This window comes from Nycticebus coucang, chromosome 7 (genome assembly GCF_027406575.1).
Source record: "Nycticebus coucang isolate mNycCou1 chromosome 7, mNycCou1.pri, whole genome shotgun sequence".
NCBI classification, from domain to species: domain Eukaryota; kingdom Metazoa; phylum Chordata; class Mammalia; order Primates; family Lorisidae; genus Nycticebus; species Nycticebus coucang.
This window is the reverse complement of record NC_069786.1, coordinates 35,188,940-35,210,373: the sequence shown is the minus strand read 5'-3', so window position 1 is coordinate 35,210,373 and position 21,434 is coordinate 35,188,940. Positions and strand designations below refer to the sequence as shown.

Sequence of the window (21,434 nt, the reverse complement as noted above, 5' to 3'; positions counted from 1 at the left end):
CAGCTCGCCTCAGTGGGGTTGATGTGCTTTGTTCAACCTTCTCTCTTGGTACAGCTCAAATCCACCAGGTTACATGCTAAATTTCTGTCCTTTAACTCTCCTTCTGGATGTGAGCCTCTCTTGCAGCTGCCGCCGCCCCTACATTTCTCCCTTTCTGTAGTTCTTATTTCACAAAACCAAGTATACGCCAGAATTGCTTAGTTCATAATGGACATCAAACTTGACCTATTGGTCGCAGGGTATGGTAGTTACGTTATCAAAAACAAAGTAAGTTTTTTACATTTGACATGTTACATTACTATTCAACTAATCTTATTCCTGATCATTTACATCCAATAAAATAATGTTTGTAAATAAAATGTAACCTACTCTTTTGTATGGTTATTCACTTTGTTTTTCTTTTTGTTGTTGTTGTTGTTTTTATTAAATCATAGCTGTGTACATTGATATAATCATGGGGCATCATTCACTAGCTTCACAGACAGTTTAGCAAGTTTCACATATACCCTTGTAAGATGCACCACTGGTATAATCCCACCAATCCCCTTCTCTATACCCACCTCCCCCCTCCCTCCCCTCCTTTACCCCTTCCCCCTATTCTTAGGTTGTAACTGGGTTATAGCTTTCATGTGAAAACCCTAAATTAGTTTCATAGTAGGACTGAGTACATTGGGTACTTTTTCTTCCATTCTTGAGATACTTTACTAACAAGAATATGTTCCAGCTCCATCCATGTAAACATGAAAGAGGTAAAGTCTCCATCTTTCTTTAAGGCTGAATAATATTCCATGGTGTACATATACCACAATTTATTAATCCATTCGTGGATCAATGGGCACTTGGGCTTCTTCCATGACTTAGCAATTATGAATTGGGCTGCAATAAACATTCTGATACAAATATCTTTGTTATGATATGATTTTTGGTCTTCTGGGTATATGTCTAGTAGAGACATTATAGGATTGAATGGCAGATCTATTTTTAGATCTCTAAGTGTTCTCCAAACATCTTTCCGAAAGCAATGTATTAATTTGCATTCCCACCAGCAGTGCAAAAGTGTTCCCTTTTCTCCACATCCGCGCCAACATCTCTGGTCTTGGGATTTTGTGATATAGGCTAGTCTCACTAGAGTTAGATAATATCTCAAAGTAGTTTTGATTTGCATTTCTCTGATGATTAAAGATGATGAGCATTTTTTCATATGTGAAGGCCATGTGCCTGTCTTCTTCAGAGAAGTTTCTCTTCAAATCCCTTGCCCAGCCTGCGATGGGATCCCTTGCTCTTTTCTTGCTAATGCATTTGAGTTCTCTGTGGATTCTGGTTATTAAACCTTTGTCGGAGACATAACCTCCAAATATCTTCTCCCATACTGAGGGCTTTCTGCTTCCTTTACTTACTGTGTTCTTGGCTGTGCAGAAGCTTTTTAGTTTGATCAAGTCCCAATAGTGTATTTTTGAAGCTGCTTCAATTGCCTGGGGGGTCCTCCTCATAAAATACTCTCCCAGACCGATTTCTTCAAGGGTTTTCTCTGCACTCTCCTCTAGTATTTTTATAGTTTCATGTCTTAATTTTAAATCTTTGATCCAGTGAAAGTCTATCTTAGTTAATGGTGAAAGGTGTAGGTTTCGGTCTTCTACAGGTTGCCAGCCAGTTCACCCAGCACCATTTGTTAAATAGGGAATCTTTTCCCCACTGAATGTTTTTAATTGGATTGTCAAAGATTAAATAACAGTAAGTAGCTCGATTCATCTCTTGGTTCTCTATTCTTTTCCAGACATCTACTTCTCTGTTTTTGTTCCAATACCATGCTGTTTTGATCACTATCGATTTGTAGTATTGTCTGAGGTCTGGTTCCTCCTGCTTTGTTTTTATTTCTGAGTAATGTCTTGGCTATTCGAGTTTTTTTCAGATTCCATATAAAACAAAGTATTGTTTTTTCAAGATTTTTAAAGTATGACAGTGGAGCTAATAGGGATTGCATTGAAATTATATATTCTTTGGGTAGTGTGGACATTTTAACAATGTTGATTCTTCCCAGCCATAAGCATGGTATATTTTTCCATTTGTTAACATTTTCAGCTATTTCTTTTCTTACAGTTTCATAGTTCTCTTTATAGAGATCTTTCACGTCCTTTGTTAAATTCCCAAATATTTCATCTTCTTTGGCACTACTGTGAATGGGATGGAGTCCTTAGCTGTTTTCTCAACTTGACTATTGTTGGTATATATAAAGGCTACCGATTTATGAATGTTGATTTTGTAACCTGAGACCCTGCTGTATTCCTTGATCACTTCTAAGAGTTTTGTAGTAGAGTCCCTAGTGTTTTCCAGTATACTATCATATCATCTGCGAAGAGCAAAAGTTTGATCTCTTCTGACCCTATATAGATACCCTTGATCGCCTTTTCTTCCCTAACTGTGGTGGCTAAAACTTCCATTACAATGTTAAAAAGCAATGGAGACAATGGGCAGCCTTGTCTGATTCCTGATCTGAGTGGAAATGATTTCAAGTTAACTCCATTCTATATGATATTGGCTGTGGGTTTGCTGTAGATGGTCTCTATCAGTTTAAGAAATGTCCCTTCTATACCGATTTTCTTAAGTGTTCTGATCATGAAGGGATGCTGGATATTATCAAAAGCTTTTTCTGCATCAATTGAGAGAATCATATGGTCTTTGTTTTTTAATTTCTTTATGTGCTGGATTACATTTATAGATTTATGTATATTGAACCAGCCTTGAGAGCCTGGGATAAAACAGACTTGGTCATGATGTATAATTTGTTTGATGTGTTGCTGGATTCTGTTTGTTAGGATCTTGTTGAATATTTTTGCATCTATATTCATTAGTGATATCGGTCTATAATTTTCTTTTCTTCTTGGGTCTTTTCCTGGTTTGGGGATCAGAGTGATGTTTGCTTCATAGCAACATAGCATAGTGTTAGGTAGTCTTCCTTCTTTTTGTACCTTTTGGAACAGGTTGAGTAATAGAGGCACTAATTCCTCTTTAAAAGTTTGGTAGAATTCTGACGTGAAACCATCTGGTCCCAGCTTTTCTTTTTAGGGAGGTTTTGTATGGCTGATGCTATTTCCGAACTTGATATGGGCCTGTTCAACATTTCCACTTGATTCTGGCTAAGTCTTGGAAGGTGACGTGCTTCCAAGTATCTGTCAATTTCCTTCAGATTTTCATATTTCTGAGAATACAGTTTCTTGTAATATTCATTAAGGATTTTTTTTGATTTCTGAGGAGTCTGTTGTTATTTCATCTTTGTCATTTCTGATTGATGAGATTAGAGATTTTACTCTTTTTTTTTCCTGATTTGGTTGGCCAAAGGTTTATCTATTTTATTGACCTTTTCAAAAAACCAGCTTTTTGATTTATTGATCTGTTGTTTTATTCTTTTGTTTTCAATTTCATTTAATTCTGCTCTAATTTTGGTTATTTCTTTTCTTCTACTGGGTTTGGGGTCGGAATGTTCTTCCTTTTCCAGTTGCTTGACATGTCACATTAAGTTGTTAACTTCCTCTCTTTCCATTCTCTGGAGGAAGGCTTGCAGTGCTATAAATTTCCCTCTTAGAACTGCCTTTACAGTGTCCCAGAGGTTCTGATAGTTTGTGTCTTCATTGTTGTTTTGTTCCATAAAATTGGCGATTTCTTTCTTAATCTCATCTGTTTCCCAGCTATCATTCAGCATAAGGTTATTTAACTTCCATGTTTTTTTTATGAGTATGCAGATCCCTATTGTTACTCAGCTCAAGTTTTATTCCATGGTGGTCCGAGAAGATGCATCGAATAATTTCTATTCCTTTAAATTTGCTGAGGTTAGATCAGTCTGGGAAGGTTGCTCCCTCCTTCCCCACCTTGCACCACTGTCACACCCAGTCACTGATAGCCCTGCAGTTGGCTGACCCAGTTGCCTGTAGTGAATCGGTACTCCAGGAATTTGCCCCTGCCTGAATCACAAGGAAGTCTGCCAGGCCGCTGCGCTCTGCCTCTGTCCAGCAGGAGGAGGTGAGGTCTGACAACCTCGGGCGCCTGATGAAAGTTGGGGGGTTTTCACTCAGGTCCAGTCTCGCCTCTGATTAATGTTACTGACAGAACAGAACAGAACAACTCTGTGGTTCCCCTGCAGAAGAGAAGCTGAATTGAATTCCAAATCAGCTTGTCTTTGCTCTTGTATTGTCTATAGGCTGACGATCCCCTGAGGGCCAGGTGCATCTTAGGTTTAGTAAAGCGGACCTCTGGGTCAGCCCCACCCTGGGAGTTTCCCCAGTTTGCAAGTTGGAGTTGCCTCAGACAAATCCAATACTCAGAGTCTCTGGTTGCCCAGGGAGACAGGGGGTGTGGCTTCAGAATGTTCAGTAGTGAGGCGTATTGCTAGCAAAAGAGGGCTGCTGTTTTATGGTCTGGCAACCGCTGCTCTGGTGTAGCTACCTTCTGGCCAACCATCCTCTCTCCACTCCCGTACCCTAGAGTCTGCACCAACTGGCTGCAGCCTAGCACTGTCTACACCCTTCGAGCAATCGCCTAAGAGTCTGGACCCCTGGGTTACAGGCCTCCAGACCTTGGAGCGAGAGCAGAGGGGACCGCGGGGAGTGCTGGGAGCCTGGGGTTGTGGGCAGAGAACACACACAGCTTTACAGTTTTATGCCTGACCATATTGTCACCAAAAGACGGCTGTCGCACTGTGCCTCAGGGAACTGCCACTCCAGTGCGGTCCCCTCTCCCCTGACTGGGACTGGCCTCCAGACCTCAGTGTGAGTGAAGCGGAGCGCTGGGAACTCAGAATTCCAGGTTGAGACTATATACAGTTTATACAGTTTTATGCCTGGCAGGAGGATGCCCTGGCACCCTAGTAGGGGAGGTAGGTCCAGTTTTTAGAGGGTCTCTTCTGTGGAGTGTAGTGGGAAGACCTTTGAACTCTGCCCAGTTGTTTGTGGGGCCCTCTGAGCCATTCTTATGGTGGAAGGGACTCCCATCCGCTTGGTGATGGATTTTGTACCTTTTGTTTGTATCCTTGTGGTTGCAGCCTGCATTAGCGGGGTTGACGTGCATTCTTCAACCTTCTCTCTTAGTGCAGCTCAAATCCACCAGGTTACTTGCTGAATTTTTGTCCTTTAACTCTCCTACTGGACGGGAGCCTCTGTGGAAAGCTGGCTTCAGTCAGCCATCTTTTCTCCTTCCCCCACCATTGCTCTGGATATTCACTTTGATTAGATGTTATTCGGTTGTTGTAATGCCTTTGTTCTTATAAGAAGTTTAACAACTATCATCCCAACCTAATTTGTTGGAACATACATAGTGTAGACAAATATAATAGGAAAGAGATATTTCAACCTCAAAATTCCAGTCTAAATTAAACCTTCAGCTTCAAATAGCACAGAAAAAGTCAAGTAATAAATGCCCAGCCATTACTGACATCTAAAAATAAATTATGAATAAATGAGGAGACTATAGTAGGATAGTTTGGGGAATGTAATAAGTAGTATTGTTTCATATCTCCTATTGAACAAATTGTCCTTCTAAATCTAGGAAATGCATACTCAGGAATTTGCAGGTATTTTCACAAACAGTACAAATGAACTTGAGATGGGAGATAGAATCATCAAGATGACACCTGCCTACCCAGTAACATCTGAAGAAACAGTAAGACCAAAGGGCAGCTGGATAGTGCAGGAAGATCACATTCATACTGAGAACAGATGCTCTTACTGCTACTGGAAAATCTGTCAAACACACTTCTTAATTGTATCACAGTGCAATTAGAATATAAAGAAAACAGTATGCTTCATGTCAAAAGTGAAATTAAATAGAACTAATTATAATCAAGATGAGAAAAGATTGATTAAAAGAGAAATAGAAGACTAGTGAAAGCATACCACAAGTGTAATTCCTTGAGCTTCTCATTAGAAAAATTTTGTTTTTAAATCCTAGGGGAACTTAGTGTAGGCTGTGTATTTTAGCTATCATTTTTACATAACAATACCTTAATTTTAAACTTCATTACAGTTAGCACATTATGGGAAAAGTTTGATTTTTACTACCTAGCATTGTTTCCTTCATGAGTACCTATCATATTCCCTTATTTTTAGTATTAATAGTCTAAGATGTTATATCTCCTATAGATGATACATTATAATCTGCTCACAGTTCATTATCCAAAAGACTACCACTTTTGCTTATGATAAGTGCCTTAGTCTGTTTTGTGCTGCAACAGAATTTCTGAGATTGGGTAATTTATAATGAATAGAAATTGATTTCTCAACATTCTGGAGGCTGGGAAGTCCAAGACTGAAGGGCCAGTTCTATTGAGGGACTTCTTCCTGCATCATCTAGTGATGCAAGGAAAGGACAGGGAAGAGAGAAAGTGGGGGGATAGAAAGAGGGAGAGACAAAGTATAAAATGATGCCAAACTCTTCCTTTTGTAATGAACTTACTCCCAGGATAACAGTGATAATTTATTGACTTCACCCTCTTGGCCTGATCACATGCCTTTAGGCCTGACCTTCCAACAATGCTATGTTGAGGATTTAGTTTCCAACACATGCTTTTTGGGAGACACGTTCAAACCACAGAAGTGGCTGTCAATGATTCTTCACTATAGCTGTTTTGTAGTTGTCTACTTTTTTTTTTTTTTGAGACAGAGCCTCACGCTGTCGCCTTGTGTAGAGTACTGTAGCATCATAGCTCACAGCAACCTCCAACTCCTGGGCTCAAGCAACTCTCCTGCCTCCACCTTCCAAGTAGCTGGGACTACAGGCACCCACCACAACGCCCAGCTATTTTTCGGTTGCAGCCGTTATGGCGGGCCTGGGCTGGATTCGAACCCACCAGCTCAGGTGTATGTGGCTGGCACCTTAGCTGCTTGAGCCACAGGCGCTGAGCCTGTGGTTGTCTACTTCATTGAATTGTTTTAATCTGAGCTTACTTTTATCCTTTCCAACTTAAAATTCTTGCTTGGGTTCTTAGACAATAGCTGTACTGACTAAAAGGTGAAAGGTGAAAATTAGATGGCTTGATACATTTTTTTTCCATGAACAAAATATTTTTAGTTATACGTGTAATACCATAGGTTTAAAGTTTGGTAAAAGAATTCTGTTTTTTTAATTAATTTTAAGTTTAAAAATAGCTATATTTTTCATAGCAAACAAATATAAATTTAAAATCTGTTTAAATAACATTTAGTACTTAGAAGCTCCTGGTCTATCACACAAGTATTAGAATGTGTGTAAATAGCTTTAAGCCTTTCTAATGCATCTTATTATCCTCTCTTCATTTTTTCTTTCTTTTGGTGGTGTTGTTAAGTTCAATTCTTGCCATCTGTATGATTTTCTCTGAGAAAGATGGATTCCATAATAAAACTTTTCAAATCTTATTAATAAATTGATTTTCTTAGTCACAAATTTATTTATTTTACTTATAACTTCAACTCTCTTATCTATTTTTTTTTATCCTATTCTGTTGGCAAGACAACAGACATGGTTAAATCCATTTCTCTACAGTTCTGTGGCTGCACACCATGCAGTTAACTGTAGATAGAAGAAAGTTACACACAAACAGAAAAACAACAAACACAACACAAAGTGGACTGTTCATATTTTAAATTGCTAAACACTGTTTCCAACTGGATAAAATTACAGCCTAGTAGAATTTCTGTTATTCCTTCTATGCTACACTATTTTCACACCATCTCTTCTCAACACTCCAACTCCTTGCCACATTTTGTTCTCTTTTGTTCTCTCTTTTTCCCTGTTATTCCAGTGAAAAAATAACGTACAACAAATGAGAATTTCTACATGCCACCACCTCCATTGTAGCTATGCTTTCCTTCCTGTTATCCTGAGTACACTCTCTAGGATCTTATCTAAAGCCAGTTTATTTTCTTCTTGTGTTTCTTTCCACTCTTGGTAACTTAAAAACACAACTCCCTCTTTTTATTGTATAAATTTTTCCTCTATCAATTATTCCCATAAATTATTAGCAGCCATAATTTTTCCTAATGTGTTAACAAAAAGGAGTATCTTGACTCCACATGCTCTTCTTCTAGCTATTTTCTTTTTTTCCTTTTTGCTTCACAGAAAAACTTATTACCCACAGTATTTATACTCAGTGCCTGTTTCTCTCATCCAGTTCTCTCTTAAACCACTTCAATCAGGATATGTCCACTGCTTCTCCACTGAAACTGCTCTTATCAAGGTCAACAATGAGCTGAATATGTTTACTTTCAATCATAAATTTTCGTTTCACATCTTGAGCACTTGAACTCTTGTCATAGTTGATCACTTTCTCTTCTGCGGGAAACATTTTCTTCACTTGACTTCAGAGATCCCACTTGCTCCTGGTTCTGCTTCTACCTGACTTGGCTCTACCTTCACAGCCTCCTGTGATTTCTTTCTTCATATCCTCAGAGTGCCATAGGTTCATCCTATTTGTCTATGTATAGACATAGGGTGAACCCATCATTCTTGTTGCTTTAGTAACAGTTATATGCCAGTTTCTTTGTAATTATGTTTCTACATGGACCTCTTAAATTTCAGATTAGTATCAGGCATAACAAACTTACTAAGTTTATATTTGCTCAATAGTAGTAAATCATTTTGTCATGATGTCTGAGACTCAATCTTTGGTTCCTCTCTTTCTTATACCTGCATCCAATAAATCAGCAAATGATGTCAGCTGTAACTTCAAAAAATTAAGAATACAACTGCTAGCTCAGTGACAGGGGCTTCCCCCAACCACTGCCCTGGTCAGCAGAGCCTTGCTGCGCATGCAGCTGCCATGCAGTTTATGTTGCTTTTAGTCGTCAGGGAAAGCTTCGGCTGCAGAAATGGTATGTCCCACTATCAGACATAGAGAAGAAAAAGATTATAAGAGAACTCGTTCAAACTGTTTTAGCATGGAAACCTAAAATGTGAAGCTTTCTTGGGTGGCGAGAGCTGAAGACTGTTTACAAAAGATACGATAGTCTGTATTTTTGCTGTGCTATTGCGGATAGGGATAATGAACTAATTGCCCTAGAAATAATTCATCGTTACATGGAATTACTTGACAAGTATTTTTGCAGTGTGTGTGAACTTGATATCATCTTTAATTTGGAGAAGGATTATTTTATTTTAGATGAGTTTATTTTAGATGAGGTCAAGTTCAGGAAACATCCAAGAAAAATGTCCTAAAGCAATCAAGCAGGCCGACCTACTGCAGGAGCGACGTCATGAGTATTTTAATGTCCCTGTGTAGTAAATACACTACTCATCAAGTATGAAGAATTTCACAGAGGAAATAGAGTGCTCGTATACATATGAAAGAAAATATCCTCAGCTTGGTGACTGATGATCTTGCATAATAATAGAACATTTTGGAGCCAGTATTGTTAAGATTGTATTTTTTTTTCTGTTCTCATTCCTAATTCTTCTCTTTTTTATTTTCATTATTTGTGTGATCTTTATATAGCTCCTTCCTGTTGGAAACTGATTTTATCTCATCTAGACAAAATATGGCCTATGAGTATTTTGAGTCATATTTCATTTTAAACATATGCGTGTTATCATTAATGAACTATCTGTTATTAATCTTACAAGAGGAAAACCTGGCAATCATTAAAGTGTTTACCAAAAAATATATAGTTGAAGTGCTAGATCTAAATAAGCAGTCCCATAATATATAGTGTGGTTTGGTCTTCAAACACTGGGAGGTGGGGAGATGAGTTTGTGTGATATCGTACAATCTATATGGGCTAATGTGTTCTAATGTATCATATAAGGGTATATATGATAAAAAGAAAGTAAAATGAATCTGTACTATTATATAATATTTAAAGTTAAAACATTCAGTTTTTAAGAAACTTTATAGTACCACGTTTATTGAATCACATTTGTGTTATACAATGATATTTTAAGAATATAGAAAGCTATGTCTGGAAAATCTCTTCTACAATATCTGTTGCTTAATAGAAACTTTTCCAAAGTATTAATGCTGAGTTTAAGTATATAGTTAAAAAATTCTAATGTTCAATTTCAATTCCTAAATACTTATATTTTACTAGTTATGCCTTTCTAATATATTAAGTCTTCATTTAAATACTTAATGCTTTGTTAACTGTGGCTTTATATTTCTGAATATTAAAACTTTTAATATTGATCACTATTGTATATTTTAATAAAATATAAAAGGAAAAGTACCAAATAATTCATTATTTATATCTAGAGACCATAAATCCTGAGTTAAGTAAGTTATTAAACAGTAGCTTCAGAACATGATCAAACTGGTTTGCCACTGAAAGAAGACCTATGAAAATGTATTTTGACCAAACTTAGTATTGGGCAGGTATACAGAAGTTATTTCCTTTCTTACCATTCTTGTTGTAATGCACTACATTTGAAGCACTTGGATGTGCTATCAAATGAGGAATTTACCATTATACATTTGAAGCCTTGGAAACATTGTTCTTTCACTTTGTTTCCTCCATCCCTCTCTCTGCCCCACAATATGCTATTCATCTGGTTTTAATGCTACATAAATATGCATTGTCTCATGCCTGTTTGCTTTGGATGCTATGTACTAAGCTATAACAAAAAGTTGCTTTTGTTATCTGTATATAGCTGCTTGCTTTAAATTATTAGTAGATTCTGAAACAACTTTCCTTGGATGTCTAAAATAAAAGTATTTCATGTAACAACAACAAAAAAAAAGAATACAACTGCTTACCATCACTATGTGTAACTAACTCTTCGGTTGCAGCTATTGTTATCCTTTTGCCTACAGTAAATCCTCACTTAATATTGTTGATTGGTACTTAGAAATTACAACTTTAATCCCAATGACAAACTATAATAAAGTCAATTTTACTATAAACTAATTGAAACAAACAAGAGTTAAATTCATAGAGCATATTTTTTGTTACAAAAACATCACTAAACTTCTAAATAAAGACCCAAATAATTCTAATGGTAAACATAGAAATAAATGTGAGCTATATATACACTTGAGAAAGATTAATACAAACAAGTAATATAATTACCTAATTTTTCAAAAATCGGTGAGTTGCTGCAATCTGGTGATGGGTTAAGTCACAGAATAAATATTTTCAAAGTGAAAATTCAAAGAATTACTGTATTTTGCCATGTATAATGCACACTTTTCACCTAGATTTGTGAGGGGAAAATAAAATAAGGATGCATATTATACATGGGCAGGTAGTGCTAATTATGTATCTATATAATTTTTCAAATTATTTTATTTATTCTTAAGAATTAAAAGTATAACTCTAGAAAGCAATAATGATATTTATATGCAAAATAATATCCTGGAATACAGTAATCAGTTTTGTTTAATTTACAATGAACTTGCAATGAAAGCATTTTCAGCCAATGAAAAATGATGTGTTGTTGGGCGCCAGCCCCATATGCCGAGGGTGGCGGTTCAAACCCAGCCCTGGCCAAACTGCAACCAAAAAATAGCCGGGCGTTGTGGCGGGCGCCTGTAGTCCCAGCTACTCGGGAGGCTGAGGCAGGAGAATCGCGGAAGCCCAAGAGCTGGAGGTTGCTGTGAGCTGTGTGACGTCATGGCACTCTACCCGAGGGCCATAAAGTAAGACTCTGTCTCTAAAAAAAAAAAAAAAGAAAGAAAGAAAGAAAAATGATGTGTTTCTCCTCATACATTTTAGGCAGAAGCTAGCAAACTGGCTGATATTTTTTACAAAAATTATTAGAAAATCCCATGGATTTTCTTTCATACACTGCAACCTTTGAGCTGACAGTTATTAAATATGCTAAAGAGCATGGAAACACAGCAACCGAGCGACACTTGGGACCTCCTTCCGCGGACGACGTCATCAGATTGTGGTGGCAACAGGAAGAAAAGTTGCTTCAGATGCCAAGATAGAAGAAAGCAAAGCAAGGGAAACCTCCACAGTGGCTGGAGGTGGAGAAGGAGGGGAAGCAGCATCAGTCTGGGATTTCTGTTTTGACCAATATGACTCAACAAGAGGATAAAAGGATTACATGAGGAAAAACCATTGAAGATTTCTCAGGGACACCCAAATGGTGCTTTAACTTCCTAAAGGAAGAAGGTTTAAGCATGAGGACCTGAACAAAACTTACTCAAAAACTTCCAGCAGACTGTAATAACCACATTTTTAAATTTCATTCTTATTTTATCAATCTTGGAAAGACTCACAACTCTGAGGTGTCCCATCACATTTGAGATGCCATCCAACAGGACTGCAGACATGGAGGAGGAAAGACTGGGGCTATTAAAACTGTGGCCATGAGAAAACCCATTTCGCTGTTGTTCTGTGCAGATGGGACAGAGCTACCACCTACAATTATCATCTTCAAAAGAAAAAATGTTTCTGAAAGAAAAGAATCCAAGTGCAGTTATAGTCCACTTGAGTGAAAAAGAATGGATGAATCAAGAAGACATGAAAAACAGTTTCATAAGTCTGGTCATGAAGACCTGGAGGATAACTTAAAAAAAAAGAAAGAAAGAAAGCTTTGCTTGTTTTCAATAGTGGGCATGCTAGATATAGTCATCTGGTAATAATTGAACTGACATCTTTATCTTTAGGCAGAATCAAGACAGCGTCCATCACCCAGGTTTGTGATTAGATCCTAAGATCATGAACAGTGTGGAGAAGAAGGTGGTTGAGAAATTGTTTTTAAAATTAGCATCGGCTTGGCACCCATAACACAGTGGTTTCTGCGCAGGCCATATACACCGAGGCTGGCGGGTTTGAGCCCTGCCCAAGCCAGCAAAACAACAATGACGACTGCAACAGAAAATAGCTGGGCGTTGTGGTGGGTGCCTGTAGTCCCAGCTACTTGGGAGTCTGAGGCAAGAGAATCACATGAGCCCAAGAGTTTGAGGTTGCTGTCAGCTGTGATGCCACAGCACTCTACTGAGGGTGACATAGTAAGACTCTGTCTCAAGAAAAAAAAAATTGTAGCATCAACAATGCTATACATGGAACTGAAAATGATGAAATTTACCAGGATGAAGAAAGTGAGTCTTCAGAAGACACTGGTAATGTAGAAATTGAAGAATACGATACTTATGATCTGGGCAGGGATAAAGATCTCTTGGCTTTCTATCACGTGCAAATACAATAAATTTGTTACTGGTATATAACATTTATTGTACCTTTATCTATTCTCTTATTTTGTAATTATTTGTTACACAAAATTTCTTGTACTATAACATGAGAAAAGAGAAATAAATTCTTTTATAATACAAAAAGCTAGTACCTAAATGTAAATAAATGAAAATTTGAATTAAAAAATTAAAATTAAAATTTTGTTCCTGAAAGTTTGGCCCAAAACATGGGTACACATTGTACACAGTAGTGCTCTGTACCTAGCAAAATATGGTGCTTCCTACCACCACATAGTTCAAAAATCAAACAAGAACAAGCATCCTGGGTTCACTGAGTGCTTTCCTACCACATCATTTATTGTTGTGCATTTATATAATCATCATAAACTTTATATATTTTTATTTTAAACGATTTATGTTTATTCGTTCATTTCCCAATTTGCTTATTTTAGCTCAAGGTCACAGGTGGCCAGAGCCTATCCCAGAAGCTCAGGACAAAAGGTGAGATCAACCCTAGACAGGCACCATTCATTCCACAGCAAGACACACAGACACACACACACACACACACACACACACACACACACACACCCCTGATTCAGACCTGGACCATTTAGGCATGATAATTAACCTAAAATGTACATCTCTGGGATATGAAAAGAAATTGGAATACCTAGAAGAAAACAGGTAGACATGGAAAGAACATGTAAACACCACACAGACTGTGGCCCTGGCTAGGACATTATTAAAAAACAAGGCTGAATTAAAGGATACTACATGAAGACCTTCTGTACATTGTTTTAATACCCTCTTAACTACTCTGCGTACCTCCACCCTTATACTTTTACTTTTATCAAATAGAGAGATAATTTTAAAACATAAGCAAACCACTTATGTTTATTTATGTATTTATTGATTTTAATTTCTTATTTTTTTATATTTCAGATTGATATAAGGGTACAAATGATTAGGTTACATTGTTCACATTATTTGGGTAAGTTCAAGTTGTAATTGAGCCCTTCACCCAGGGGGTGTGCTTCATATCTAACATTGTGCCCACAGATGAGAGCTTACCAATTCCCTACCTTCCTCCCCTCTTCTTTTTCCCTGCTCCCTCCTCCACTTGAATTTAATTGTGTTTTTCTCTCACGTTGGGGTGCAGTTCTTTATCTATTGGTTTCATATCAGTATTGCATACTTTGGATACTTGTTTTTCCACTCTTGTGATACTTAACTAAGGAGAAAGTTCTACAACTCAATCCAGGTAAATACAAAAGATGTAAAGTCTCAGTTTATGGCTGACTAGTATTCCATGACATAACATATATCATAATTTATTTATATATTCATGAGTTGATGGGCACTTGGGTTGTTTCTACATCTTAGCAATTTTAAATTGAGCTGCAATGAACATTCTAGCACAAATGTTCTTGTAGTAAAATGATTTTTTTTTTCTGGGTAAATACATAGTAATAGGATTGCAGGATCAAATGGACGGTTTATAAACTCTGAGCATTCTCCGTACTTCTTTTCATAGAGGCTATATTAGTTTGCAATCCCACCAGCAGTGTGAAAGTGTTCTTTCTCTCCACATCCATGACAGCATCTGTAGCTTTGGAACTTTATGTGTGGGCTTTTCTCATTGGATCTGGGTGATGTCTCAAGGTGGTTTTGATTTGCATTTCTTTGATGATTAGGGAAGAGGTGCTTTTTTTTCATATTTTTGTTGGCCATTTGTCTGTCTTCTTGGGAGAAGGTTCTTTTCATGTCCCTTGCCCTCTTATAAATAGGATTCTATTATTCTTTCCTTGTTGATTAGTTTGAGTTCTTTGTAGATTCTGGTTATTAGATCTTTGTCAGATTTGTAACATGTGAATATTTTCTTTCATTCTGAAAGTTGTCTATTTGCTTTAGTTGTTGTGTCCTTAGCTATGTAAAAACCTTTTAGCTTGATCATGCCTCATTTATTTATTTTTTTTGTTGCTGCAACTGCCAATGGGGTCTTCTTCAGAAAATCTTCCCACAGGCCTATATCATTTCCTCTGGAGTTTTTATAGTTTTGTGTCTTAGATTTAAATCTTTTATCCAGTATGAGTTAATTTTTGTAAGTGGTAAGAGGTATGGGCCCAGTTTCAGTCTTTTACATGTGGCTAACCCATTCTCCTAGCACCATTTATTATATAGGAATTCTTTCCCCCAGTATATGCTTTTGTTTACTTTATCAGTGATCATCTCTAAGGTCTCTATTCTGTTCAACAGATCTATGTGTCTATTTTTATTCTAATATGATGCTGTTTTGATCACTGAAGATTTGCAGTATAACCTGAAATCTGGTAACATGATATCTCCAGATTTATTTTTATTTCTTAAAATGACATTGGCTAGTCAGGGTTTTTTTATTTGTTTGTTTGTTTGTTTGTTTCTTTGCTTGTTCCATGTGAAACAAAGTATTGTGTTTTCAAGTTCTTCAAAGTATGACATTAGTATTTGATGGGTGATTGCATTAAATCTGTAGATTGCTTTGGGTAATATGGACATTTTAACAATGTTGATTCTTCCCAGCTATGAGCATGATATGGTCTTTCATTTGTTAAGATCTTCTACTATATTTTTTTCAGGGTTTCATAGCTCTCACTGTAAAGGTCCTTCACATTGTTTGTTAGGTACATTCCCAGGTATTTCATTTTGTTTGAAGTTACTGTGACAGGTATTGTGTCTTTGATTTGATTCTCAGTTTGTCTGTTATTGGAGAAGGTGAAGGCTATTGATTTGTGGGAATTGACTTTGTATCCCAAGATGTTACTGTATTTCTCCATCACTTCCAGGAGCCTTGTGGTTGAGGCCCTGGGGTTTTCCAAGTATAAGATCATATTATCAGCAAATTGTGAGAGTTTGACCTCCTCTGTTCCCATGTGAACACCCTTGATATCCTTCTCTTGCTTGATCAAAAAGGAATACTATAACCAGTATCATTAATAAATATCCACACAAAAATATTCAATAAAATCCTAGCAATAGGATTAGCTGTAGAATACAGCTATACATTAAAACAAGTATTCATCATGGTAAGGCGGGCTTTATCCCATGTAAAAAAGGTTAGTTCAACATATATTAATCCATAAATAAAATTCACCACATAAATAGAAGCAAAAACAAAGAGTTTATGATCTTGATAGATGCAGGAAGAGCATTCAAAAAAAACTCAGCATCCTTTTCTGACAAAAACACTTAAGAAAATAGGCATAGATGGGACATTTCTTAAACTGACAGAGATCATCTGCAACATCTACAACAAATCCATATCCAACTGGATGGAGTAAAACTGAAAGCATTTTCACTTCGAACTGGAACCCAACAAGGATGCTCACTATTGTCACTGCTATTCAACACAAGGAAATTCTAGCCACTTATATTTAAACATCTCTTCCCTGTTCAAGACCTTCCAAATCCTTTCCATGTCATTCAGAGTTAAAGCCAAAATATTTCAAATGGCCTACAAATGTCTGCTCTAACTCTCTCTCTCCACTTGCATTCATTTCATAGTCTAATGCTCTGCCTTAATTATATAGGAAACAAAAACAAATCAAGATTTTTGATTTGGGAAGGAAATGACTACTCACCAAACCTCACACATCTATAAACTTTGCTGTAGTTACTGTTCTCCATCTATAATTGACTTGCTTAGTTTTTTTTTTTCTTCCCTCTAAAAATTACCAGCATCAGAAGCTCGAAATATAATGGAAGGATCTAGGAAGACAATCTTTTATGATTTCTTTTTACTTTTCACCTCCAATATTACATAGTCAAATCTACTTGTTTATCATCACAAGTTAAGGAGTTCATATGTAAAATATGTATGAAGATGGGATAAATAATTCAGCCTAAAGTCACCCTAGTCTCAACCCCAAAATAATAATCAAAACTGAATCAACCTCTTAAAAAGTGAGTAGGCGGCAGCTTCAAAAAATTTCATTTACTTCTTTAGTCACATATGAGCTATGTTAAATTGGATTAAATTATCCCTGAGAAGTATAAATCACTTTGCCTTTAGGAAGTTCTAAACTGCTATAATACAGAAGCCAGATTTTAACCTACATTTATGCTAGGAATCATTAAATCTATAAAATCTACATAAGAGAAATGTAGAATATTGAATCCATTGGATAAAAACTATTGACATTTCTAATACTGAAGAGATATTATATATACAGCATCTGACATAAAATCCTAGCTAGTTGGTATTAAAAAAAGAATGCAATTTAGAGCAAGAAAAAGTTGTTTGTTTTACAAAAGTTCAAATTTATACCTTCACAAAACTTTTAACCAGTTCATGTACTAAGTTTCTCATTACAAAAAACACATTTCTTAACTTGTTTAGGTGTTAACTTATAACTGGTATTTATAGCTGCTTAGCTAGATGTAGCAATCTTCTTACTGTTGTTCCTACTATTTTTCTATCATCAGTAAATTGGTGAATTATTATTTTTGATAAACTAACCACATAAAGATTTAGGAGCTTTTCTGAAAAAAGGATAAGACATATATGGCAAATGAACTAATACTAACCCCCTCCTGGGCTCATGGCCAAACTGCTAATCAAGAATGTCCTGCTGGCCCTGGGTAAGGACTCAGGAGCCTTTTTAACAGAGAAATCAAGTGGGAATAGGGCAAAATGAGTTAATTAGACTTGGCACCTAATTTGTATCCTAGTTTTAAATTATTCTGTGGGATAGCCTGAATATAAGAATTCAGCCCCTTTTTACTATCATATTCTTAAAGACATTGTAGTTGTCTCAAAAGTATCCCTTTGCTTTTATCATTTAGGTGAACATCGGCCCAACTTCCAATTGAAAGCACCTGTACTTCTCTGCTGGTGTGCTTTCTCTCACAGCTATAGATTCCTTTGCAGCACTGTGGCAAGCTAGACATGGTAGGGGCTGACCCTAAGAGCTGTCCTCTGTGATGGTGGATGGAAGGTAGTATATAAAAACCCAAACTCCCTCACTCTTTGGCTGAGACAAATCTTAGGTATGTTTTCTACCTTAGTTTTTTTTTTTTTTTTTTTTTAATCAAAGGATTACATTTCTTTCTTAAAATTTTTTTTGTTTTTTTGTAGAGACAGAGTCTCACTTTATGGCCCTCGGTAGAGTGCCATGGCATCACACAGCTCACAGCAACCTCCAACTCCTGGGCTTAAGCGATTCTCTTGCCTCAGCCTCCCAAGTAGCTGGGACTACAGGCGCCCACCACAACGCCCGGCTATTTTTTTGGTTGCAGTTTGGCCGGGGCCGGGTTTGAACCCACCACCCTTGGTATATGGGGCCGGCGCCCTACTCACTGAGCCACAGGCGCCGCCCACTTTCTTAAAATTTTTATATACTAATGTATTTTTTTTAATTCAGATTAATATGAGGGTACAAACAATTATGGATTTCATTTCCCTGAATGTTCATTTCTAAAGTGATGACAATTGCTATAGGGATAATTAAAATACGTTAAATACGCTACTTTAAAATATATAAAGAAGATATTAAATATTATATTCAATGATATGCTAGCTAAACTTGAAAATCAGAAAATATTGAAAAAATACTAGCACAGGAATTGAAATTTTCTATTTAAATTCAAAGCCATAGTCTGGTACAGTGGCTCACTTCTGTAATCCTAGCATCTAGGAGGCTGAGGTAGGTAGATTGCTTGAGCTCTAGAGTTCGAGACCAGCCTGAGTAAGAGTGAGACCCCCATCTCTAAAAATAGCCAAGTATTCAAGCAGGTGCCTATAGTTCCAGATACTCAGGAAGCTGAGGCAAGAGAATCACTTGGCCCTAAGAGTTTGAGGTTGCTATGAGCTATAATGCCATGGTCCTCAACCCCAGGGCCACTGAGTGAAACTCTCTCTCTCAAAAAAATAAATAAATAAACTTAAAAATAAATGCACAGCCATAGTTTTTTTTGGTTTGTTTGTTTGTTTCAGATTAATGTGAGGATACAAACAACTAGGTTACGATGTTTGCATTTGTTAGATAAAGTTCCTTTTGTAGTTGTGTCTCATACACATATACTCTTACATTGTGCCCATTAAGTGAGAGCACACCGATCCTTCTTCTTCCTTCCCTCTCTTCCCTCCCTCTAACTTGAGTTAAATTTTTCTCTTATGTGTTCTTGTATTAGATTGTTTACTGGCTTCATATTAGTATTGAATACATTGAATACTTACTTTCCATTCTTGTGATACTTTACTAAGAAGAATGTGTTTCAACTCCATGCATGTAAACAAAAAAGATCTCCACCATCTTTTTTATGGCTGAATAATATTCCATGGTATACATATACCACAGTTTGTTAAATCCATTCCTATATTGGTGGGCATTTAGGTTGTTTCCACATCTTGGCGATTGTAAATGGAGCTGCAATAAACAATTTAGTGCAAATGTCCTTATGACAATTTTTTTTTCCTTCTGGGCAGAGGCCTAGTAATGGGATTGTGAGATCAAATAGAAGATCCTATTTGAGTTCTTTGAGAATTCTCCATACTTCTTTCCAAAGAGGCTGTATTAGTTTGCAGTTCCATCAACAGTGTAAAAGTGTTCCCTTCTCTGCATATCCATGCCAGCATCTGCAGTGTTGGGAATTTGTGATTTCTACTACCATTCTTAAAGTTTCTCCAGTGGGATTAAACTCTAGTCACCCACAATGGCTGCATTCTTTTTTTTGTTTTACTTCTCCACTCTCCTACCGATGTTTTCCTTGAATACCTAACTTATACTTTAATCCTTGTCTCAGGGTCTGTTTCTAGGATAACCCAAAACTGATGAATACATGCTGAAATGTATTGAAACAGTGCTAACCTTTTACAAAACTCAGAATATAAGTCTATTATAATATTTACAGGATTAGAAGTATATATTTTGTTTGTAAAAACATCTCCTTTCATGAGAATGTTTTATATAAACAACTTTATGTTAGATTTCCTCAGACACTATGCTATGTTAGGTTTTCATTGTTAAGTATTTGTTAATTATTCTCAGACAGTGAACTAGATTACAAAAGAATATATTCGCTAAATGTTAAGGTTAAGATACTAATAATTGGTCCTAACATTTATACTAATTTCAGCCAGATAGAAATGGAATGAAAACTGGTAGTGAAATGAGGGGATCTCATATACTCAGAAAGAGAGTTACAATCACAGAATACTAAGCTTTAACCCTTAGAAATAACAGCCCCGGGCCTATGAATATTGTTTCTATTAGCTTTCTCTTCAAATTGTAATGGATTTTAGGCTATATGTGACTCAAGAACATTCTAAAGATATCCAGATGTTGAGAGACTATTGCCAGGTAGTCACTTAAAGTGTTAGAAATCTTTTATGTTGCTCCATTTTCTCTGAGACTGTCTATAAAAGTCATGAAAAAGCCTTATAAAACTGATAAAGATATAACATGTATGACTTTTTATTTGTTTTTATATTTTTAAGGTCCATACAAATCTCTTTTCTGTTGTCTCAGAGGGCTATGCATCAAGTTGGTTAAAGCCTATGGGTGTTATCTTCTAGCATAAGTTTCAAAGGCAAAGTATGATGTCCTGAGCCATTTTGACATCGATTTTAAAGGACCGATAAGTTTATTTTTCCATTTGGAGTACTCTAGTGTTGTTTTCTTTTCTGAAAGTACCTAAGACAAGGACAGAGACCATGTTTTCTATTTAACTTGCAGTTCCCAGTAACACCTCTTCTAGTGCTCTCTAAAGAGTAAACACTCGGTAAAGGTTGTCAGCTGACAAAGGCAAAATGATATTAGTCATCCTATGGCTTATGACCTCCTGAAGGGAATGGAAGTGCCTCTCACCCTACATAATAAAAAGCTGCCTGTGGCCACTAATAAACAGGAGAGGTTTAGTGGCCGTGTGTCAGCTGTGCTTCTTTAGTAATCTCTCAAGCCCTCATTTTCAAGCAGAACTTTTTAAAAAACATACCTTTAGAAAACAATATATTTTCTTCTTTTTATTTTACTCTTTGGGGTTTTAGAAGGGTTCAGCAAAGCCTCTTCTCTTATTGGAGCAGAAGAGCCTCTTTCAGTGCTTCTTACTAGAATATATAAGGTTACATAACTAAAATAGCATTCTTTTTTATTAAATCATAACTATGTACATTAATTCCTTTATGGGGTACAATGTGCTGATTTTATATACAATTTGGAACGCTTTTAACATAGCCTTCACTTCACATAATTATTGTGTTAAGACATTTATAATCTACTCTTAGTAGATTTGACATGTACTCTTGCAATATGCACATAGGTGAGGTCCCACCGATGACCCTCCTATTCTAACACTGCTGCCT

At 36.5% G+C, this 21,434-nt stretch overlaps 1 protein-coding gene and 1 pseudogene across 1 annotated transcript in view; both read left to right on the top strand.

The window, feature by feature from the left end:
- LRP1B (LDL receptor related protein 1B) overlaps positions 1 to 21,434 on the top strand; it is a 2,318,354-nt gene that overhangs the window by 1,171,494 nt on the left and 1,125,426 nt on the right. The window lies entirely within an intron of this gene.
- On the top strand, positions 5,539 to 9,241 carry LOC128590385 (AP-1 complex subunit sigma-2-like; annotated as a pseudogene).